This window comes from Rhinopithecus roxellana, chromosome 16 (genome assembly GCF_007565055.1).
Source record: "Rhinopithecus roxellana isolate Shanxi Qingling chromosome 16, ASM756505v1, whole genome shotgun sequence".
NCBI lineage: Eukaryota > Metazoa > Chordata > Mammalia > Primates > Cercopithecidae > Rhinopithecus > Rhinopithecus roxellana.
The window spans coordinates 73289076-73315426 of record NC_044564.1 but is presented as its reverse complement, the minus strand read 5'-3'; the positions used below and the strand labels follow the sequence as shown (position 1 = coordinate 73315426).

The following is a 26351-nucleotide window of genomic DNA, read 5'->3' as shown; positions in this document are numbered from 1 at the left end:
ACTCTCCCTCCTCTCCCTAGGGAAGGAGAAGTTAAATGTACATAGGAAAGGGGAAGAAGAGGACTAGCCACAATTCCCATCACATAGGAATGTGAGATAAAGGCCATTCTGGTGCTGGGTAGCATTCATTAGCAGAGAAAGAGAGGAGGGAAGATACAGAATAGTATGGAATAGCAGTGTCCTCAATAACCTCTTCCCCTGGTGACACCTTGGCAGGGCCAATGGATATCCAGATTAATTCAAGGATGAGATATTGTTCCTGGATTTTCAGGGTATTGACTGCGGTATCTCTAGCAGAAAAAGTACGTTATATCAGTTTCCAAATGTAATTCCTATGTCAGATTTATGTGGGCCAATGGTGAGATGAAAGAGCGCTATCAAGTAAGTTCAAATACTAGGCCCTTTCCATTTTCTTCAATATGTGGTGTCCATAGAATGGAAAGTGAGAAAAGAGAATCATCCATGGGAAATTTACATGAGCCAAGCCAAAAAGGGCCATGACATCTGTCCATATTGTATTGGTAAAAACTTAGTCATATGTTCTTGGCTAACTGCAAGGAAAGCAAAGTAGGGTGTAGCTCTGTGTCCAAAATGAAAATAAATTGGGTTTGGTGCTTACCAGCAGTGACTTTGCTACATATTGACCTTCAGGTCACCAAACATTCTTGTTTCTCTTTGCCTCCCATGTACGGCACACTCATTCTAACTTGAAGAGACCAATCCAAAGTATTTTCTAGTAATTCCTTCCTGCTCAAAGCTCAGAGTCTTTGGGTCATATGGAGTCCTCTTCATAGTAGCTGGATATGACTCTATGTAGTCTGAATGTAGAATGGTCACAACAAAGACATGCATTCAGAATTGCCATGAATGGGAAACACAGCAATTTTTATATCCTACTCATAGAATTCTGAATTTCCTTGATTCCCTTTTAGCTCTCTGCTTGTATACTGAAAAACACTTTCTTGAACTCATATCTTTCTAAAGTTACTTGCCAAATCCAAAGGCAGTCAACAATTTTTCACACCTACTACTAACATCGTTTTTCAACCTCTACCCTTAGAGGTACAAGTTCAGTAGGCATATAATCTGCTTTCTAAATTAATACAAGTTACAATTTTGTAAAAGTTCATCATTGCCTAACATAAATAATTTGTATAAATGAAATATTCATTATAATGAAATTATTGGCCAAAACAATATAATGCACATAATTGAATAAAACATGACTAAATTGTAACTTTTGAAAAATTTTTATTCATTCCTTTCATTTATTAACTTATACACAAGTATTGTATGAACATATGCACAATGAAAAGACAAAAGGGACAAAATTTATTAATGAGCAATGGGAACAGAAATTATCAATAAAGTTGTATTCGCAGGCTTTCTAATTACAGGAGCTTTTCTCTGAGGAATATTACAGGAACCTTTCCTGATTGGTTCTTGGCGTTTGTGATCATGATGATGTATTGCATTGAAAAGAAAATAACTGGAAAGAATTTAAAGTCGATAGAGTTTTTCACAATGAAAAGGAGGTAACTTTTGGGGCATAGAGGGAGGAAGAATGGGTCCAGGAAAGTAGAGGCATCATCTTGTGCTCATCTATGCCCTAGGTGGAGCAAAAGGTACAACCCATCTCCTAGCATAGGTCCCTTTCCTAAACTTTACCCTATGCTGATTTTACCCAAATGCATATGTTTAGCCTGGAAGTCATTCCTATGTTTAAAAATTATATATCCAAGTGCTCGCCATTTGACACCTCCATTTTAGACCTAAACTCAAAGTGAGGTTATTCAAAACCAATCTCCTGGGGGAAAAATGATTTCCCTTATTCTTTTCCAATTCTGTTAGCTGCAGTTCCACTTTTATAGGTTCTCACATAGGTGTTCTTGACTCCTCATTTTCTCTCACATCACATCTCCAGTCTGAGTGCAATTAATGTTTTTGCACCATTAAGAGTTTCCAGGTAGGAACTTTATATAGCTCTTTATTTTGAGCATGTGTCTTAATCCACTGAGTTATAGTAATAGATTTTTTAGAATTTTTCTTGAATTCCTAGGAAAACAATACTCAATTAATAGTTAATATTAACATGCCTCTGGATTATTTTTCTGATATTTTACTTGTAGCTATACATAGATAATTTTCTATCTGTAGTGACTGTTTTTTTGTTTTGTTCTGTTTCAACCCTCTTGTATAATCAGATTTTTACTAGTCTCAAAAATAATTTTGGTGATTTTCTAATTTTTCACTTCCCCTGTCAAAAATTATTTTTAATTGTTAAGAATGCATTTTAATTCTAAAATAAACAGGGGTCTCAGCATCAATGTTTTTAAAACTTTTCAGATAATTCCAAAGTGAAGCCAAAGTGGAAAGAACTGCTCTAGGAGATTGTATAAAGGAATTGTGAAGCAACTTATTCCTGTTGTAATTAGAAGACTTCTCTCAGGGATCTGCTCCATATGGAGGTATTTTGTGGTCACCTAGGAGAGATTATCAACCCTTGACCAATGATTGGATGTCTAGACCAATGGTGCCACTTACCCACCAATGAAGTTTGAAAGTTCACTACTCACATGCACTGCAACTATTAAGTGAGGAAACAGGAATAACACAAGCTGAATTAAAGGGAAAGAGTCAGGTAGTATGCATAGCTTGAAATTTTATGCTGTTAGGAGGTGGGACTGTGGTGGGGTTCCCTCAAGTAGACCAGGGTCTGTGGGGTTTGGAATCCTCACAAGTGTGAGGGGACAGAAGTTGGGTGTAGCCCAGCTCTCTTGTTGGTCTCATAGATGGTAGGGTAGGGGAATAGGTGAGATGGGACCAGACAGCCTGTCAGAAGTAAAAAATCAAATATGAGATATTTCTCCTTATTACAGAAAGAGACTCTCCTGAGGATTCCACCTGTTTGCTTCTGGCTTTGTTCTTCACTTGTGGACAGAATGTTGTCCATATAGATGAGGCTATAGAAAAACAAGGATAGGCATCAGCATGCTTCTTTATGTCCTGGCCAATGACCACTATATGACCAACATTCAAAGGGCAAAGAATAAGTTTCTCACAGATTAAAAAAGACAGGATATAGAATGTTAATGGATTGGCGGTTTCAATATTGTTAAGATGTTGATTTCTCAAAAAATCTCAATAAAATTTTAACAGATTTTTCTATGGAAATTGACAATAAAATTCTGAAATTTACACTGAAGTACAAAAGACTTAGGCTAGACAATTTTTAAAGAAAAGAACAAATCCAGAAGAGTAATACTAAGCTAGTCTGTCTGGGACAAAGATAAAAAATAAGTGGATCAGTAGAAGAGAATAGAGCCAAAATGCAGGCCATATTTATGGTCACCTGATTTATAACTAATATGTCACTGCAATTCAATAAGCCTAGAAGATTTTTCTTAAATGTTGTGTGTCACTTGAATATCCATGCTACCTCACTACGTACAATAAAGATGCATCATAGACCTAAATACAAAAGTTAAACATATAAAGATACTAGAAGAAAACATAAAAGCATATCATTATGACATGATATTTATGTACTTAGTTACTGTAAGCAGTATTTCCTTAAATAGGACAAAAATGAAGTAACAAATAAAATTTGATAACTTAGTCTTCATTAAGATTAATAACTTTAAGTGAATAAAAAGATCAGCTTCAATCTGAAAGATGTTATTTGTAATACATTTACCCAACAAAGTAGTTGTATCTAGGATATATAAATAACTAAAATAAAAAGAGAAATCAATATCAATAAGAAAAGGAGAAAGTACTTACCAAAAACAAAGATTGGAACAGGCATTTCACAAAAGAGACGATCCAAGAGGCTCATAAAACTTGAAAAAACAACATTCCCAACATATATGAACAGTATGGATGATTTCACAGACATAACATTGAATGAAAAAGTTAAACATTAAAAAAAGCTAAAATGTGTTTTCATTTATAGAAAGTTCAGAAACTTCAAAAACCAATTTATGGTAATAAGAGGATACAAGAGTGGTTAGAGTTATGATGGGATGTTCATTAAGGGTACAAATGGAGCCTTATTTTTACCCTAAAGGACCAAATTGTCTTCATATTGTAACTTTGATTCCTCTTGCTTGTTTCATAATGTTTTTTACATCTGTCATTATTTACCACAATATTAAATATTTCAGGGGAAAGTAGACATTGCTGCCTTTTACCTAATTTTTTAGAAGAAGATTTTTGTTTATAATTTCACTTGTTTTAAAAGAAACATGCCTGATCTTATTTGCATGTATCTGTTTGTCATTAATTTGAAGTCTTAGAAATCATGATTGAATATAATTTGTTTCTTTGGAAATATCTCATCAAAATATTTGAGATAATAGTTTATTTTTCTCATTCAATATTGATGAATAGATTATTTTAAATTGTTTCCAGTGTTGGATCAAAAATCTGTGTTACTGATCACCTTATCAATTGGAAAAACTAGTGTAGAAATAATTTTTAAAAATATCTTCTATAGGTCTTTCAATTTAAGTGGTAAATATATTTATGGGACTCTATAATAAATAAATAACACAAAATAAAGTTTTAAAAGGTAAGCATAAAATCAGTAATATTAGCCTAATACTAGTTCTAGATTGTTATTTATTATCTAATCTGACCTCATTAAACCTTCCAATATAATTGTTTTTTAAGGGATATTTGGGAGCTTTTCCACCCTTATTTTTTATAACTTAGCGTTGTTCTCTGGTGTCTCTTTGATGAGCAAGGTATTTAAACAGTGGAGTGTTGGTTAAAAAAAAAAAAAAAGCCTTGAGTGCATTCATTAATGATGAACATGACATGGCCTTATGTTAATTAACCAAATGTACTTACTAAGACACATGAATACCTAGAGTTGTTTTATTTCCTTACTGTTGATACACCTCATGTGCAAACACATTCCAATGATGAATGCTAAATGTTATTCTGCCCTCTACCGGTTCAAATTGGACTCTCGCATTTAGATACATTCCAGGAAAACAGCTTCAAGGTAGAATTTTATTTTATTTAAAAAAATTTTTTTTTTTTTTTTAGTAAGGATCTTGCCGTGTTGCCCAGGCTGGAGTGGAGTGGCACAATCACAGCTCACTGCAGCCTCAGCCTCCTGCAGCTCAGATGATCTTCCCATCTTAGCCTCTCAAGTAGCTGGGACTACAGGTGTACACCACCATGCCTTTTCTATTTTTTGTAGAGAAGAAATTTGGCCATGTTGCCCAAGCTTGTCTCAAACTCCCAGGCTCAAGGGATCCTCCTGCCTCAGCCTCCCAATGTGCTGGGATTACAGGCATGAGCCACCACACCCGGCTAAAGGTAGAATCTTAATGAACATTTCCCTTTATAAGCAAAACAAGTAAAACAACCAGGAGAGCAGAGCATGCGACCCCACCTACCCTGGCCACTGGAACCTAGGCTGTCAACAGCTGCTAGAGCTTCCAACCCAGTGTTCCTAATTCTGTGGGAACTTAACTAGTGGGTGTAGCCTCCTGTTTTCCCAGGAAGCATCTAGACAGCAGGACAGGCATTCCTACCCACCCTTGCCACTGGTAGCCAGACAAGCCATGTCCACTAGAACTTCTGGCTTGGTGGTCCTATTTCTGCCTGAATTTGAAAAGGGGCACAGGTTCCTATTGCCCTGGAAACCCCTGGATGACAGGGAGGGCAGCCCCACCAACCCCCACCTCTCATAGTCAGATGGCCCACACCTGCTAGAACTGCCAACTCAGCAGTCCCACTTCCACCTGAACTCTGTGGACAGGTGTAACCGTGTGTTTCCCCAGAAAGTGCACAGACAGCAGATTAGGGCTGACCTGGCATGGATACAGCATGTATGCCAATAATGGCCCTGCCTAAGGGAGTCCTGTGGATCAGAACACCCAACAAAAGAAACACAGGCATGTAGGCAGTAATCAGAGGGGGCTCCTGCAAGACCCAGGAGCAGACTAAAATTGAAGCCTGTCAACTAAAGCCAACTCATACCATAATCAAACCCCCAAAGGCATCACATTAAAAAAAGAAAACATCCATGAAAAGGACAGCAACTTCAAAGATTGAAGGAACATCAGCCCACAAAAATGAGAAAGAAACAGCACAAGAAAGAACCAGCAAAAAAGCCAGAGTTCCTTCTTTCCTTCAAACAACTGCACTAGTTCCAAGCTGAGGAAAGAATCTCAGAGCTCAAAGACTGGCTCTCCTAAATAACTCAGTCAGACAAAAATAAAGAAAAATGAATAAAAAAGAACAAACAAAACCTCCAAGAAATATGGGATTATGGCAAGAGATGAAATCTATGACTCATTGGCATCCCTGAAAGAAACAGGGAAAAAGCAATCAACTTGGAAAACATATTTCAGAATATCATCCATGAAAACTTCCTCAACTTCACTTAGGGAGACCAACATTCAAATTCATGAAATACAGAGAACCCCCATGAGATACTACACACCATCCTCAAGCTATATAACCATCAGATTCTGCAAGGTCAAAATGAAAGAAAAATGTGAAAGGCAGCTAGAGAGAAGGGGCAGGTCACCTACAAAAGGAACCACATAAGGCTAACAGTGGACCTTTCCACAGAAATTCTACAAATGAGAAGAGATAAGGGACCATTATGTAGCATTTCTAAGGAAAAAAAAAAATTCCAACCAAGAATTTCATATCCAGCCAAACTAGGCTTCATAAGTGAAAGAGAAATAAGATTCTTTTCAGACAAGCAAATGCCAAGGGAATTTGTTACTACCAGACATGCCTTACAAGAGGTCCTGAAAAGAATGCTAAATATGGAAAGGAAAAAACATTATCAGCCACTACAAAAGCACCCTTAAGTACACAGACCAGTGACACTATAAAGCAACTGCACAAACAAGCCTGCATTCTAATCGATTAACAGCATGATGACAGGGTGAAATCCACCGTATTAATATGAACCTTGAAGGCAAATGGGCTAAATGCCCCACTTAAAAGGCACATTCTGGCAGTTGGATAAAGAAGCAAGACCCAATGGTATGCTGTCTTCAAGAGACCCATCTCAAATGAATACCACCTGTATGCTCAAAATAAGGGCTGAAAAAAAATCTACCAAGCAAACAGAAAACAGAAAAAAGCAGGGGTTGCTATTTTAATTTCAGACAAAATGGACTTTAAGCCAACAAAGATCAAAAAAGATAAATAAGGTGATATGGTTTGGCTGTTCTCCATCCAAATCTCATCTTGAATTGTAGCTCCAACAATTCCCACATGTTGTGGGAGGGACCTGGTGGGAGGTAATCGAATCATGGGGGCGGGTCTTTCCTGTGCAGTTCTCTTGATAGTGAATAAGTCTCATAGTTTTATAAGGGGGAGTTTACATATTCTGATATAGTTTGGTTGTGTCCCCACTCAAATCTCATCTTGAATTCCCACATGTTGTGGGAGGGACCCAGTAGGACGTAACTGAATCATGGGGGCAGGTCTTTCTCTCATGACAGTGGATAAGTCTCATGAGATCTGATGGCTTTATAAGGTGGAGTTTCCCTGTACAAGCTCGCTCTCTCTGCCTGCTGCCATCCATGTAAGATGTGACTTGCTCCTCCTTGTCTTCTGTCATGATCATGAGGCCTCCCCAGCCACTTGGAAGTGTAAGTCCGTTAAACCTCTTTCTTTTGTAAATTTCCCAGTCTCGGGTATCTTTATCATCAGTGTGACAATACACTAATACAGATTCCAGACCAAGCTGATTCTATTAAACAAAAACAAAAAAACATGTTTGTCCTAAACTTATAACTGGATAAATATTGAATATCATCATGTAGTGTGAGGCCATTTTCACACTACTATAAAGAAATGCCTGCGACTGGATAATTTATAAAGAAATAAGATTTAATTGGCTCATGGTTCTGCAGGCTGTACAGGAAGCATGACGGCATCTGCTCAGCTTCTGGGGAGGCCTCAGGAAACTTATGATTATGGTAAAAAGGGAAGGGGGAGCAGGCACATCACATGGCCAGAGCAGGAGAGTGAGTGAGTGGGGAGGTGCTGCACACTTTTAAATGACTAGATCTCGTGAGAAGTCACTCATGATTGTGAGGACAGCACTGAGAGGATGGTGCTAAACTATTAATGCGAAATCAGCCCCAATGGTCCAATCACTTCCCACTAGGTCCCACATCCAACATTGGGGATTACAATTCAACATGAGATTTGGATGGAAACACATCCAAACTGTATCATGTGTGAAGCATTAATTTATAGCTCCAATCCTGAACCTTGGTTTTACTATTTTATGTTTGCATAGGAAGTTAAGTTGCCTCAGTCTTCTAGATTCTTTCTCTTTGTATGGTTGGTATGAGACCACCTTTGGCAAATCAGCTCTTTAGTAACTGGACTCTGTCCTATTGACTGCATTATCCTCAGCACCAAGTCTAATGTACTCAAATAATTTTTACTAAAGCATTTTCTCAGATTTTCTCCTCATACTAAAAGGTGTTCATGAGTGACCACGTTATTTTCCTTCATTAAGGCTATATTTGCTATGATTATAATAGATAATCACTAATATTTCCACTCTTCTCTTACTGAGCATCAATAACGCTTATAGAGTTTATTGCCAAATGCACTAGATATCTAGTTCATTTAAGAAATATATGGCTGAGAATTCAAATTCAGGAGCAACATAATTTTCAGCTTTTGCATAGTACTATGTTAAACTATATTATGACTTCATCTCTAATTTGCCCTCTACTTTTTTATAATAGAAATTAACCAGCCTAGTATCATGTATAGAGCCACATGTCTAAACTGACTCTCCCTGATTCACATCGCTACAGTAATTAGATAAGTCACACTACTTTTTGAAGGTAGTAGTTCTGTGTCTCCAATTCATCAATATTCCACCCTTCTTGCCTTTGTCAAGTGAGGCTGACTTCTCAGAATGTGTGTGTGAACTGTAAATTCATTTTCCATCACTCAGAAACCTAGGTTTCATGTCATTTGATGACATTTAGATTATACGATGATAAAATCAACATGTCTATATGAGGATAAAGATCAGAAAGGAGCCATTTTTTAGATAAACCAAGTATATTTTAGTATTCATTATTTTTAATGATTTAACTCTTTATATTGTTAAACAATTAAAATGCTCAAAGTTTTGAAATTGAGACTGGAGTTTCCATAGTAAATGAGCTTTCTTTCTAAAAGTGTATTTTGCAAAATTAAGAACTTTTATTAGTTAATCCAGTCAACCCATTTTTATTGGATTTTAGAGTTCAACCTACTCATCATCTTTTGAATGCAGGTTAATTCTGCCCAAGCTATTTTTCTTAGTCTGTCAAACACTGGGAATGAAACGTTTTTTTCCTTGTTCACTTGGATTGTTGGACCAAATGAAGTAGGAAACAAGTTGGGGTCATATGTATATTTCCTTTTCATGTGATATTTTACTGTGTAAATTTGTTTTGCCATTCCTGGACTTTTTTCATTTTCATCTTCAGCTTATGTCAATAAAGGAATGTAAATATAATGAAAACAAATGAAATGTACATTGTTTCTAGATAGTGTTGGAAACACCCGGTGTCTGTCTTTCTCATTTCATTTTCCCAGAAAATAAAAGTGGTCTGATTTCATGTCCCAATGCATGAAAACAAAAAGAAAACAATGTATGTCTAAATCAGATTAGAATTTAAGAAGGAATACAATAGGGATTAGAAAATCTTTAATAAATGAAAATTAAAAGAAAATATACCCAAACACATGCAATACAGAGAAAACAGTGCTAAGTGGAAAATTTACAGCTGTAAAAGCTGACACTAAAAAAAGAAGAAAGAGTTCAAGTAAGCAATAGAACTCTATACCTTAAGTAACTAAAAAAAAAAAAGTACAAACAAAACCCAAATCTAGCACAAGAAAGGAAATAATAAAACTGGAGCAAAGATAAATAAAATAGAGAATAGAAGAGCAATTTTTAAAAATCACTGAAACTAAGAGTTGGTTTTTTTTTTTTTTTTTAAAAAGTTCAACAAATTGACAAACCCTTACTAGGATTATTATTATTTTTTTATCATCATTACTTTGCTTTATTATTATTATTATTATTATTATTATACTTTAAGTTCTAGGGTACATGTGCATAACGTGCAGGTTTGTTACATATGTATACTTGTGCCATGTTGGTGTGCTGCACCCATTCTAGGATTATTTTTAAATGAGAGAGAGAAGACTCATAAAACAAAAATAAGAGAATAGGAACAGCTCCAGTCTCCAACTCCCAGCGCGAGCGACACAGAAGACTGCTGATTTCTGCATTTTCAACTGAGGTACTGGGGTCATCTCACTAGGGAGTGCCAGACAATCGGTGGTCAGCTGCTGCAGCCCGACCAGTGAGAGCTGAAGCAGGGCGAGGCATCGCCTCACGTGGGAAGTGCAAGGGGGAAGGGAATCCCTTTTCCTAGCCAGGGGAACTGAGACACACAACACCTGGAAAATCGGGTTCCCACCCCAATACTGAGCTTTAAGCAAACGGGCACACCAGGAGAATATATCCCACACCTGGCCAGGAGGGTCCCACGCCCACAGAGCCTCCCTCATTGATAACACAGCGGTCTGCGATCTAACCGAAACGGCAGCAGCGAGGCTGGGGCGGGGGGGGTGGGGGAGCGCCCGCCATTGCTGAGGCTTAGGTAGGTAAACAAAGCCGCTGGGAAGCTCGAACTGGGTGGAGCTCACAGCAGCGCAAGGAAACCTGCCTGTCTCTGTAGACTCCACCTCGGGACAGGGCACAGCTAAAAAAAACAACAACAAGAAAAAGGCAGCAGAACCTCTGCAGACACAAACATCTCTGTCTGACAGCTTTGAAGAGAGCAGTGGATCTCCCAACACAGAGGTTGAGATCTGAGAAGGGACAGACTGCCTGCTCAAGCGGGTCCCTGACCCCTGAGTAGCCTAACTGGGAGACATCCCCCACTAGGGGCAGTCTGACACCCCACACCTCACAGGGTGGAGTACACCCCTGAGAGGAAGCTTCCAAAGTAAGAATCAGACAGGTACACTCGCTGTTCAGCAATATTCTATCTTCTGCAACCTCTGCTGCTGATACCCAGGCAAACAGGGTCGGGAGTGGACCTCAAGCAATCTCCAACAGACCTACAGCTGAGGGTCCTGACTGTCAGAAGGAAAACTATCAAACAGGAAGGACACCTATACCAAAACCCCATCAGTACGTCACCATCATCAAAGACCAGAGACAGATAAAACCACAAAGATGGGGAAGAAGCAGGGCAGAAAAGCTGGAAATTCAAAAAATAAGAGTGCATCTCCCCCTGCAAAGGAGTGCAGCCCATCGCCAGCAACAGATCAAAGCTGGTCAGAGAATGACTTTGACGAGATGAGAGAAGAAGGCTTCAGCCCATCAAACTTCTCAGAGCTAAAGGAGGAATTACATACCCAGTGCAAAGAAACTAAAAATCTTGAAAAAAGAGTGGAAGAATTGACAGCTAGACTAATTAATGCAGAGAAGGTCATAAACGAAATGACAGAGATGAAAACCATGACACGAGAAATACATGACAAATGCACAAGCTTCAGTAACCAACTCGAGCAACTGGAAGAAAGTATCAGCGATTGAGGATCAAATGAATGAAATGAAGCGAGAAGAGAAACCAAAAGAAAAAAGAAGAAAAAGAAATGAACAAAGCCTGCAAGAAGTATGGGATTATGTAAAAAGACCAAATCTACATCTGAGTGGGGTGCCTGAAAGTGAGGGGGAAAATGGAACCAAGTTGGAAAACACTCTTCAGGATATCATCCAGGAGAACTTCCCCAACCTAGTAGGGCAGGCCAACATTCAAATTCAGGAAATACAGAGAACGCCACAAAGATACTCCTCCAGAAGAGCAACTCCAAGACACATAATTGCCAGATTCACCAAAGTTGAAATGAAGGAAAAAATCTTAAGGGCAGCCAGAGAGAAAGGTTGGGTTACCCACAAAGGGAAGCCCATCAGACTAACAGCAGATCTCTCAGCAGAAACTCTACAAGCCAGAAGAGAGTGGGGGCCAATATTCAACGGTCTTAAAGAAAAGAATTTTCAACCCAGAATTTCATATCCAGCCAAACTAAGTTTCATAAGTGAAGGAGAAATAAAATCCTTTACAGATAAACAAATGCTTAGAGATTTTGTCACCACCAGGCCTGCCTTACAAGAGACCCTGAAGGAAGCACTAAACATGGAAAGGAACAACCGGTACCAGCCATTGCAAAAACATGCCAAAATGTAAAGACCATCGAGGCTAGGAAGAAACTACATCAACTAACGAGCAAAATAACCAGTTAATATTATAATGGCAGGATCAAGTTCACACATAACAATATTAACCTTAAATGTAAATGGACTAAATGCTCCAATTAAAAGACACAGACTGGCAAACTGGATAACGAGTCAAGACCCATGAGTCTGCTGTATTCAGGAGACCCATCTCACATGCAGAGACATACATAGGCTCAAAATAAAGGGATGGAGGAAGATCTACCAAGCAAATGGAGAACAAAAAAAAGCAGGGGTTGCAATCCTAGTCTCTGATAAAACAGACTTTAAACCATCAAAGATCAAAAGAGACAAAGAAGGCCATTACATAATGGTAAAGGGATCAATTCAACAGGAAGAGCTAACTATCCTAAATATATATGCACCCAATACAGGAGCACCCAGATTCATAAAGCAAGTCCTTAGAGACTTACAAAGAGACTTAGACTCCCATACAATAATAATGGGAGACTTCAACACTCCACTGTCAACATTAGACAGATCAACGAGACAGAAAGTTCACAAGGATATCCAGGAATTGAACTCATCTCTGCACCAAGCGGACCTAATAGACATCTATAGAACTCTCCACCCCAAATCAACAGAATATACATTCTTCTCAGCACCACATCGCACTTATTCCAAAATTGACCACATAATTGGAAGTAAAGCACTCCTCAGCAAATGTAAAAGAACAGAAATTATAACAAACTGTCTCTCAGACCACAGTGCAATCAAACGAGAACTCAGGACTAAGAAACTCAATCAAAACCGCTCAACTACATGGAAACTGAACAACCTGCTCCTGAATGACTACTGGGTACATAACGAAATGAAAGCAGAAATAAAGATGTTCTTTGAAACCAGTGAGAACAAAGATACAACATACCAGAATCTCTGGGACACATTTAAAGCAGTGTGTAGAGGGAAATTTATAGCACTAAATGCCCACAAGAGAAAGCAGGAAAGATCTAAAATTGACACTCTAACATCACGATTAAAAGAACTGGAGAGGCAAGAGCAAACACATTCAAAAGCTAGCAGAAGGCAAGACATAACTAAGATCAGAGCAGAACTGAAGGAGATAGAGACACAAAAAACCCTCCAGAAAATCAATGAATCCAGGAGTTGGTTTTTTGAAAAGATCAACAAAACTGACAGACCGCTAGCAAGACTAATAAAGAAGAAAAGAGAGAGGAATCAAGTAGATGCAATAAAAAATGATAAAGGGGATATCACCACCGACCCCACAGAAATACAAACTACCATCAGAGAATACTATAAACGCCTCTACGCAAATCAACTAGAAAATCTAGAAGAAATGGATAATTTCCTGGACACTTCCACTCTCCCAAGACTAAACCAGGAAGAAGTTGAATCCCTGAATAGACCAATAGCAGGCTCTGAAATTGAGGCAATAATTAATAGCCCACCAACCAAAAAAAGTCCAGGACCAGATGGATTCACAGCTGAATTCTACCAGAGGTACAAGGAGGAGCTGGTACCATTCCTTCTGAAACTATTCCAATCAATAGAAAAAGAGGGAATCCTCCCTAACTCATTTTATGAGGCCAACATCATCCTGATACCAAAGCCTGGCAGAGACACAACAAAAAAAGAGAATTTTAGACCAATATCCCTGATGAACATCGATGCAAAAATCCTCAATAAAATACTGGCAAACCGGATTCAGCAGCACATCAAAAAGCTTATCCACCATGATCAAGTAGGCTTCATCCCTGGGATGCAAGGCTGGTTCAACATTCACAAATCAATAAACGTCCTCCAGCATATAAACAGAACCAAAGACAAGAACCACATGATTATCTCAATAGATGCAGAAAAGGCTTTTGACAAAATTCAACAGCCCTTCATGCTAAAAACCCTCAAGAAATTCGGTATTGATGGAACGTACCTCAAAATAATAAGAGCTATTTATGACAAACCCACAGCTAATATCATACTGAATGGGCAAAAACTGGAAAAATTCCCTTTGAAAACTGGCACAAGACAGGGATGCCCTCTCTCACCACTCCTATTCAACATAGTGTTGGAAGTTCTGGCTAGGGCAATCAGGCAAGAGAAAGAAATAAAGGGTATTCAGTTAGGAAAAGAAGAAGTCAAATTGTCCCTGTTTGCAGATGACATGATTGTATATTTAGAAAACCCTGTTGTCTCAGCCCAAAATCTCCTTAAGCTGATAAGCAACTTCAGCAAAGTCTCAGGATACAAAATTAATGTGCAAAAATCACAAGCATTCTTATACACCAGTAACAGACAAACAGAGAGCCAAATCATGAATGAACTTCCATTCACAATTGCTTCAAAGAGATTAAAATACCTAGGAATCCAACTTACAAGGGATGTCAAGGTCCTCTTCAAGGAGAACTACAAACCACTGCTCAGTGAAATAAAACAGGACACAAACAAGTGGAAGAACATACCATGCTCATGGATAGGAAGAATCAATATCGTGAAAATGGCCATACTGCCCAAGGTTATTTATAGATTCAATGCCATCCCCATCAAGCTACCAATGAGTTTCTTCACAGAATTGGAAAAAACTGCTTTAAAGTTCATATGGAACCAAAAAAGAGCCCGCATTGCCAAGACAATCCTAAGTCAAAAGGACAAAGCTGGAGGCGTCACGCTACCTGACTTCAAACTATACTACAAGGCTACAGTAACCAAAACAGCATGGTACTGGTACCAAAACAGAGCTATAGACCAATGGAACAGAACAGAGTCCTCAGAAATAATACCACACATCTACAGCCATCTGATCTTTGACAAACCTGAGAGAAACAAGAAATGGGGAAAGGATTCCCTATTTAATAAATGGTGCTGGGAAAATTGGCTAGCCATAAGTAGAAAGCTGAAACTGGATCCTTTCCTTACTCCTTATACGAAGATTAATTCAAGATGGATTAGAGACTTAAATGTTCGACCTAATACCATAAAAACCCTAGAAGAAAATCTAGGTAGTACCATTCAGGAAATAGGCATGGGCAAGGACTTCATGTCTAAAACACCAAAAGCAATGGCAGCAAAAGCCAAAATTGACAAATGGGATCTAATTAAACTAAAGAGCTTCTGCACAGCAAAAGAAACTACCATCAGAGTGAACAGGCAACCTACAGAATGGGAGAACATTTTTGCAATCTACTCATCTGACAAAGGGCTAATATCCAGAATCTACAAAGAACTCAAACAAATATACAAGAAAAAAACAAACAACCCCATCAAAAAGTGGGCAAAGGATATGAACAGACATTTCTCAAAAGAGGACATTCATACAGCCAACAGACACATGAAAAAATGCTCATCATCACTCGCCATCAGAGAAATGCAAATCAAAACCACAATGAGATACCATCTCACACCAGTTAGAACGGCAATCATTAAAAAGTCAGGAAACAACAGGTGTTGGAGAGGATGTGGAGAAATAGGAACACTTTTACACTGTTGGTGGGATTGTAAACTAGTTCAACCATTTTGGAAAACAGTATGGCAATTCCTCAAGGATCTAGAACTAGATGTACCATATGACCCAGCCATCCCACTACTGGGTATACACCCAAAGGATTATAAATTATTCTACTACAAAGACACATGCACACGTATGTTTTTTGCGGCACTATTCACAATAGCAAAGACTTGGAATCAACCCAAATGTCCATCTGTGACAGGCTGGATTAAGAAAATGTGGCACATATACACCATGGAGTACTATGCAGCCATAAAAAAGGATGAGTTTGCGTCCTTTGTAGGGACATGGATGCAGCTGGAAACCATCATTCTTAGCAAACTGTCACAAGAACTGAAAACCAAACACCGCATGTTCTCACTCATAGGTGGGAATTGAACAATGAGATCACTTGGACTCGGGAAGGGGAACATCACACACTGGGGCCTATCATGGGGAGGGGGAAGGGGGGAGGGATTGAACTGGGAGTTATACATGATATAAATAATGAATTGATGGACGCTGACGAGTTGATGGGTGCAGCACACCAACATGGCACAAGTATACATATGTAACAAACCTGCATGTTATGCACATGTACCCTAAAACTTAAAGTATAACAAAAAAAAAAAAGAAAGAAATACAAAAGGAGACATTACGACTGATGCCACAGAAATAAAAAAAAGATCATTTAAGAGACAACTATGAACACATATACTCCAACAAGTTTTATAACCTGGAAAAAATGGATGAATTCCTAAAAACATACAACTTACCAAGACTGAATCATAAAGAAATAAAAACTCACAATAGAACTATAAGGAGATTGAATCAATACTTAAAAACCTCTGATAAAAGAAAATCCCAGGACCAAATGGTCTCACTGGAGAATTTCATCAAACATTCAAAAAAGAATTAACATGATCCTTCTCAAATTCTTCCATAAGCTTGAAGAGGAGAGAACACTTCCAAACTAATTTTATGAGTCTATACTGAGGCAAAAATTATCACCAAAATACTTGCAAACAAAATTCAACAGCATATTAAAAGGATTATACACCATGGCTACATGGTTCAATATATAGAAATCAATATAATAAACTAAATGAACAGAATGAAGGGGGAAAAACCATGATCACCTCACTTGATGGTGAAAAACCATTTGACAAAATTCACTGTCCTTTCATGATTTAAGAAAAGGCTCAACAAACTAGTAATAAAAGGAAATTACCTCAACACGATAAGGGCTATTATATGAAAATCCCTCCATTAACATCATACTCAATAGTGAAAAACTAAAAGGTTTTCCTCCAAGTGCAGGAAAAAGGCAAGGATGCCATTCTCATCACTTTTATTTATCCATAGTATTTGAAATCCTAGCGAGAGTCATTAGGCAACAAAAAGAAATAATAAGCATCCAAATTATAAAGGAGGAAATAAAAAGATCTCTGTTGGCAGAGGACATAGTCTTATATGTAAAAACTTCTAAAGATCACACACACACACACACACACACACATACACACACATACACACACACAGTGATAACTTATAAATGAATTGAGCAAAATTTCAGGATACAAAATCAAACAAAAATCAATTGCATTTCTATATACTAACAATGAATAATCCTAATAGGAAATTAAGAAAATACTCTCTTTACAATAGCATCAAAAAGCATAAAATATTCGGGAATAAACATAACCCAGTGAAAGACTTGTACACTGGAAACTATCAAATACTGCTGAAAAAATTAAATATGACAAAAATAAATGGAAAGACATGTATTTATATCCATCATGGACTGGAAGACTTAACATTGTTAAGATCTTCATGTTCTCCAAAGTGATCTAGAGATTTAATGCAATCCCTGTCAAAATCGCAGTGACATTTTTAACAGACGTAGAAAAAACTACCCTAAAAGTTAAGGAGTCTCAAATGACTCTGGAGTGACAAAACAAGCTCGAGAAAGAAAAACAAAGCTAGAGGCCTCATATTTCCTGATTTCAAAACATTTTACTAAGCTATGATAATCAAAAGAGTATGATACTTGGAAAAAAGACAAACATATAGGCAAATGGAATTGAATATAGAGCCCAGAAATAAGCCCTCACCTGTATGGTCAAGTGATCTTTGACAAGTGTACCAAGACTACATAATGGAAAAAAAATAGTCCCTTTAACAAATGATGCTGGGAAAACTGGATATCCACAGGCAAAAGAATAAAGTTGGACCCCCGACTTTACACCACATGCAAAAATTAACTCAAAATGGATAACAATCTAAGTATAAGATATGAAACAATAAAATTACTAGAAGAAACCTATAGGACAAGAGTATGACAATGGATTTGGCAATGAATTCTTGGATATGACACCAAAATCACCAGCAGTTAAAGTAAAAATAGGTAAATTGGACTATGTAAAAATTTAAAATTTCCGTGCATCAAAGAACACAATTAACAGACTTAAAAGGCAACCTATGGAATGCAAGAAAATGTTTACAAATAGTAAATCTGATAAGTGATTAATATTCAGAACATAGAAGTAATGTCTACAACTCAACAATAAAAAAATAGTTCAATTCAAAGAATAGCCAAAGGAATTAAATAGGTGTTTATCCAAAGAACATATACAAATAGCCAACATACACATTGCTATTATCTGTTTGTGTTCCTCCAAAATTCATATGTTAGAATCTTAATCCCCAAGATGATGTTATTAAGAGGTGGGGACTTTGGGGATGTGATTAACTCACAACAGGGGAGCCTTCGTAAAAGGTATTGGGCTGTTATAAATGAAAACCTGGAGAGCTAGCTTCCCTTCCACCACGTGAGAATATGAGAAGGTGCTATACAGTCTTCCCTCAGTATCTGCAGAGAGATTGGTTGCAAGACCTCCTTCAGATACCAAAATCCATGAGTGCTATGAATTCACTATATAAATTGGCAAAGTGTTTGCATATAACCTGTACACATTGTCCTGTATTCTTTAAATAATCTCTGGATTATTAATAATACCTAATACAACATAAATGGTATGTAAATAGTTGTTATACAGCATTTTTGTTTGTATTGTTTTTATTGTTGTATTGTTATTTTTATTTTTTGAAAATATTTTTGACCTGAGGTTGGTTGAATCTGTGGAAGTAGACCCATGGGTGCAGAAGGCCTACTGTACTGTATGATTCCACATACAAAGGTATCTAGAGCAGACAAATTCATATTAGCAGAAAGTAGGATGGTGGTTGACAGGGGATGGGAGAAGAAATGAGGAGTTGTTGTTTAATGGGTAGTTTCAGTTTTGCATGAGATAAAAGTTCTGGTAGTTGGTTGTACAACAAGGTGAATATACTTACTTCTGAACTTAGAAACAGTTAAAACGCTGAATTTTATATTAAGTATATTTTACCATAATTCAAAAAATATGTAAGAAGGAAAATATCCCACTAGAAAAAGAATGACAAGATGTAACTTAGCTGCATTCAGCCCAGCCAAGATGGAGATTAAGGGATGAAGAAAAGCAGATGCAAAATGGTAGAAGGGATATAGACCGAAGGTAATCATTCTTGGCTTGGGGCATCTTCAGCTTTACAGAATCCAGATTTCAGGGAGAGTGGACGGAGACATTCAAACCACTCACAAGAGTTTATACACTAGAATGGTGAATTTGGGAGTGTACAGTAGCTTTTTTCTGGTAGTGGACATGTTGCTTGCACAAGGTTCTCCCCTACTAAATAAATAAATTCAAGAGATTAATAATTCTGTCATCATGTCTGTAGTAAGAAACAAGGGAATTGATAACTTCAAAGAATATTTCTCCTCACTTTATAGAGTTAGATAATTAGGATAATGTAAATAAGAAGAATGAAATAGCTAAATTGGAGACAGTGTTTATTGTCAATCAGTCATTGTTCTTAGCAGTTACATGTCAATTCTCACTTTACCCAGTGAGGAAAAATTAACTCAGTGAGGACTGAGTTAACCAAAATATGCTCATTTTTCATATTTATTGAACACCTACCATGTGCCTACCTTCATTATGTCACTGGAAATATGTAACTTAAGCAGATAGTGAGAAGTTCTATTACTATCCCCATTTACAAATGAAAAAAAAAATGGAAACACAGAAAGCTATTGAATTGTGGAGCCACTGTTGGAACCAAGAAAATCTGACTCTGAGTCCAGAGATTTTACATGCTTCCTGGGAACATTTCTGGCCATAAGAACTTAAATTCTAGACTGATCAACATTTTCCCAGCAGAGTCCTGTCCAAATAACAACATGGTCTTTCTCTTCACTCCCATTCCCTTCCTTCACAGGAAAGCCCTATTTACTCATGTCAGACATGCCATGTTGCAATTAAATTGGCTCCATTTTATTTACATGTTATGTTCCACTTTTGTAATCTTAAGAATGTATCTTTGTAAGCTTGAATCAATTAGTACAACCCTTCATTCACCCCAGTAATATATTCATAAACAACTCTCTGAAACCCTACGTATTTCTACCAATTTATTCAAACATTCATAGGCTTTAGATTTCTACCTATTTGGCACAAGCCTAAGAAAGACTGAATCATGATCACACTAGGGACATGAGCTAGATTCAAACTAAATCGATGCATCACGAGTCAGAGCCCAGGGAGATTACATCTGGAAGGGCTCACTAAAGGGACTAAAGATGTGGAAATGGAAACACTTCCGGAGAAATGAGGAGAGCCCAGTGCATTACTGGAGGAGGACTGAGTTAACCAAAGACTCTGAGTCACCTGACTTGGCAGTTGGCTGGTGTCTTTTGTGATGCAGGCTGGCTGAGTTAGCTGCTGGGGTGATTGTACATTCTGACTTGAGGAACCTTAAGGGCTAAGGAACAGGAGAACTATCTTTTTAACAGTTACACTGGAGATAGAATTTTCTGTCTTCTGGGAAAGAATCAAGAATCTCATGAATGATTAATCAATTAAATACATTTAAAAAATTAACCAGTAAGATAGATAATGCTGGCAGCCTTTTTATTTTTAACTTTTGCAAAGACAGGACAGAGAGTTCCCCTATGCCCATAACCTAGTTTCTTCTAATGTTAACAACTTACATAACCATGTGCAACTATTAAAACTAAGAAATTAGCATTGGTATAATACTGCTAAACTTCAGACTTTACTCAGATTTCTTCATTTTTTTTTTATCTGATATTCTTTGAATAATCTGTTTCAAGATTCAATCCAGGATCCCATATTGTATCCAGTTGTCTTATCTCTTTAGTCTCCTCCAAACTGTAACACATGTTCAGTCTTTCCTTGTCTTTCATGACATCAAAAGTTTTGAAGAATACTGGTCAGCTATTTTGTAGAATGTTCATCAATTTGGATTTGTCTGGTGTTTTCTCATGATTACAATGAGGTTATGGATTTAAGGAATGAAAATCACAGAACTTATATGCTCACTAAATTGCACAATATCAAGGGTACATGATATCAATATGTCCTATTACTTCTGATGTTAACTTAAATTACTTTGTTATGAGGATGACTGCCAGGTTTTTACAGTATAAAATTATGATTTTTCTCTTTCTATATCCTGCATGTTAGAAGCATGTTACTAATAACAGCCTTCACTCAAGTCTTTCATCTAGAAAATTCATGTTGATCTTTCATTCTTTGTTATGCAGTATAATCTGCCATTTGGGGATCCACAAATGTTTACGATTTTGTAAAGTCGATGCTCTCTACTTTAGAACAATTCTAAAGATAATTGTGAAATAATGCAAGCAATGACATTAAATATAGAAAGGAATTATTGACCTTAGCTACATCAACCAGAAGAATTAAATGAGTTTTATAGTATCTGAAGTAAAGTAACAATGAGTAAAGTGTAGTAATTACATTAATAAACCACATAATATCAAAAATGGCTGTAGTATCAAAATTATTTAGATATATGGTAAAAACATACGTGTTGTTAATAAGGAAGGAAATACAATTTCAATAAAATGTTCTAAGAAAATTGTCTGGCATTCTAACAAAAATCAATTTAGATGTTCATATAATAGAATAAATAAATCCTGATGGAATATTCCTGATGCAATATAGAAATTAAAGGTAAAATCAGATTTGCAAGAAAAGGAAGTGAGTGAGTGTCAAATCAAAAGAGAAATGTGACTAGGGAGAAGTGTAGTTCTATATCCTAGATGATGCTTGCAGAAATATACAAGGAACTGTCCAGGTCTTGTACATAGAATAAAGTTTTAAAAAATGCCCATAGTATGTATCTAAAGGAAATGAATTCAATATGTCACAGAAATATCTACACTTTCATGTTTATTGCAGCACTATTCACAATAGCCAAGATATAGAATCAACCTAAGAGTCCAACAACAGATGAATGGATTTTACAATGTGGTATATAGACACAATTAAATACCACTAAGCCATAAAATCTTGTCATTTGTGGCAACATGGATGAACTAGGAGGACATTATGTTATGTGGTATAAGCCAAGCACAGACAAATTCCACATGATCTCACTCTTATGTAGAATCTAAAAAAAGCTGATCTCATAGAAGTGGAGAGTGGAATAGTGAGTACCAGAGGCAGGGGAGTGTAGGGGAGAGAGAGAGAAAGAGAGAGAGAGACAGAGAGAGAGAGAGTGAGCGAGCTGTTCAATGGGTGCAAAATTACAGTGAGACAGGAGGAATAAATTCTGGTGTTCTATTGCATAGTAAGATGCAATATTAATTTATATTTTAAAATAGCTAGAAGACAGGATTTTGAATGTTCTTACCACAAAGTATTGATAAATATTTGAGGTGATCAATATGCTAATTACTCTGATTTGACATTATCTGATGTATACATGTACCAAAACATCACAGTGTGCCCCATAAATATGTATAACTATTGTCAATTAAAAACAAAATAAATCAACCGTCCATAAAGAATTAGCTAATTAGCTATAATTTATTTAAAATGTCAATGATTAAAAAGTACAAAATAATTGGCTGAGCACGTGGCTCATTCCTGTAATCCCAGCACTTCGGGAGGCCAAGGTGGATGGATCACTTTTGGCCAGGAGTTCCAGACCAGCTTGGCCAATATGGCGAAACCCTGTCTCTACAAAAATAAAATAAAATAATTGGCTGGGTGTGGTAGCACACTCCTGTATCCTAGCTACTTGGGAGGCTGAGGCACAAGAATCACTTGAGCCCAGAATGAGGAGGTAGCAGTGAGCTGAGATCACACCACTGCACTCCAGCCTGGGCAACAGACACAAGACCCTGTCTCAAAACAAAACAATAAAAAAGAGAAAGAAATTGGCTAACATAGAAACTGTAGTAAATGAAGTTAACGGATAAAACAAAATGAAACAATTGAAAAAAGAACTGAAATTAGCAAGTAAATATGTTACTATTGAAATTTACTACAAAATAATATTAATTACAATAATGTTATAATTTTAATAAATTACTGTTTTCAAATAAGAAAAATTTTAAATCAAATATTTAAATAAGTAATAGCTTTTATAAATCTAATGTTAAAAATTTTGAGTACAGTATGGTAAATATAATTAATAATAGCATATATTTGAAATTTGCTGAGGTAGTAGGTCTTAATTGTCCTCATCACACACACACAACATGGTGAATATATTAGGTGATGAATGTTTTCATTGACTTGATTGTGGGAATCATTACACAAGGTATACTTACACCAAAACACCATGTTGTACAATTTAAATAATAGAAATTTTTAAATCTGTAAATCATACCTCAATAGAAAATGTCAAAAGGTTTGTTTCAATTGATCTATTCTTTGAAAATGCTTTCAAAACACATGAAAAAAATATACATGGGTGTGTAAACAACATTTTCTTTCAGATACCACCTTATTTCCCAACTCCACTCCCCGACTAGCCTTTCCATGGTGACTTTTTATGCACAGTATACCTAATTCCCCTTCTTGTGTTTTTTCTCCAACCTACTCTCATCTCTCATTTCTGTTCCATTAATTCTACTAAACCATATATTCCATCATCGGCCAACGTCACCAGTGCCTTCGGTTTTCAGATTCACTGGGATAGTTTGGTCCTCCTTCCCTGAAAGTACCACCGTCCTTTCCTTATTAGTCTTTCCCTGATTCTTCCCTATTTCACCTTCTAACTGCACTGGCTATCGGCCTCAGGGCCTTTTGCAGACTCTACGCATCAGCCCTTCCTTTAACTGCTGAGGGTCTGCAGGATAAAGTTTATGTCCTCATCACATTGTCCCTTCTGTTTATGTGACTGCATCCATTCCCGTGCCCTGATAATCAGACATAAAATAAAGAATCCCAAATTAACACCTTCCCCCATGGCATTCTAGACACATAATTCCCACCTGCCAATAAGACTTGTACTTGCATATCTCCCCCGCACCTTAGGAAGGATATGTAATATTTTTCTCTTCCCAGCACCATTTATACCTAACATTTCTGATGTGAGAACATCACTTTTCTTTACTTCTCTTTGTAGCATTTAATATAATGGAAATAATATAAATATTTGTCCTGTTTTTATGTCTCCTTCCCTCTTAGACTGAGAGAAACTGTGTTTGCCTTATTCACCTGTATTTCTTTAAGAAAATCCCACAGTTTGCCATTTACTTAATTTATACATATAATAGGAATGAAATGAATGACTTAATACATTTTACCATATTTTCAATTTGGTTTACAAAAAGAGAAAGTAGACATTGTTTTTAGAATAGAAACATTGACAGAGTTTTCTTTGATACGAATTTAATAAAACAAAATGCAAACTTAATAATATGAAAAAGTGAATGTTTTATAAATTTTAATACAATGTGAAGATGAACATATAAAATATATAAATATCATAAATACAAGGCATGCAAAGAAAGAAGGAAGATAAATAAATAGCATCAGGGCAGTTATCTTTGAGTTACGGATGCCCCAGGAACTGAACGTTTTTGACATACACTTGCTTTATGCTATTAATGAAGTATTTGCTAAAACTAATTCAACAATTTCTGATAAAACAGAAAGGAGCTTTTTGAATATCCAAAGTCACATGTACAAGTGTGATATGGCAGATTAGTCAATGAGAATCATTTCAGGATGAGCCCAGTTCTTCATCCTTACTTCTCAATCTTTTTTGCAAACTTGTGGATGAAAAGGATCTCATGATTTCCACTCTGGCAACTTCCTGGGCACAATCTTTATTTATTCTCTTTCAGGTAGAAATGGATTCCCAGAAATACCTCCTCAAGGCCAGTGTAGAGCCCTCAATCACTCCCACCGCCAGCTTCTCCCTCTTCCATCTCCTGCACCAAGCAGCAGGTCTCCAGGTGTTCCAGCTGCTGATGAAGTACAGTGTGGAGCTGGTCCAGGAAGGTCATGTTCCATGCAGCAGAGGAGTGCTCCGCGTAAGAAGCTGAAGACCTGCTGCAGCACATCATAGAGGAAAGACATAGCCTAGGCCTTCTGCAACTGGCTGACTTCCACCATCTCCTGGGGGAATCTGAAGTCACTTCTGTCCTTCAGACACAAGAAAGGAAAAATTCTCCTCATTCAGCCCAGAAGCACCAAGGTGTTTCGAATGCCTAGCAGACCACGGTTCTGAGGCAGATTACATCCTAGAGATCCAAAAGAGCCATAGCCGCACACCTCTAGGGCCACCAGTAGAGGGAAGAGGAGGGCCATTGGGAAATCAGGATGCTTTTGGCCTGGCTGAACTGAGATCTGGATGAACCTTGGATCCTCGATTCCATGAAGACATTCTATCTATGCATGGCTTTAATGGAGCACAAATGGTTTTCATTTTTCTGATCATTTCTCTAAATTTTTAATTCCACTTATTGTTTTCATTTACATGTCTTCTGTATCAGCATCCACAACCTTTTGGCCACCAGTTTGGTGGAAGACAATTTTTCCACGAAAAACGGGGTTGGGGAGAGCACATTTTTAGAGGCATTAGATTCTCATTAGGAGACCACAACCTAGATCCCTCGCATCTGCACTTCACAATAGGGTTCCCACTCTTTTGAGAATCTAATGCCACTGCTGATCTTACAGGAGGTGGAGCTCAGGTGTTAATGCTTATTGGTTGGCCTGCTTGCCTCCTGTGCAGCACTGTTCCTGCCAGGCCAGGACCAGTATCCTAGTCCACAGATGGGGGTTGAAAACCTTGTTCTATATGACCTAAAAGGAGGTCATCACTCTACACTCTTGATTTTTGCAATAGATGTTCAATATTCCCAGTAAACTTAAGATATTATCAATCCAAATGGATATTGATCGATCAGATGAGAAACATCTTTGTGCTAATGTTAGAAGTATATACTTTTAGCCCCGATCCTAGCCTCCAGTTCTACCCTCCATTTTGCATAGGAAATCAGGATCCCTGGGCTCTATGGGTTTCTGTATTCAGTTAGGGAATTACCTATCTCCGGAAATTAAACACTTTAGGACTATCTTTGTTTGATATTTGATTCATAGCAGATGTTGACGGTTATTAGTGAAAGAACTTCGCTGGTGCTTCCCGTCTTCTAGAATATATTCATTCAGGTTCATGTGGTTGTGCTTCCCTGGGGGCTCA

The 26351-nt window shown here is 37.3% G+C and overlaps 1 protein-coding gene across 1 annotated transcript in view; it reads left to right on the top strand.

Moving 5' to 3' along the window:
• Positions 1–26226, top strand: part of IFNE (interferon epsilon) — a 48339-nt gene extending 22113 nt beyond the window's left edge. The window contains exon 3 of the mRNA XM_030919076.1: positions 24991–26226. The gene's annotated coding sequence lies outside the window, so the exon portion shown is untranslated. The remainder of the gene's footprint in view (positions 1–24990) is intronic.
• Positions 26227–26351: the final 125 nt, after the last annotated feature.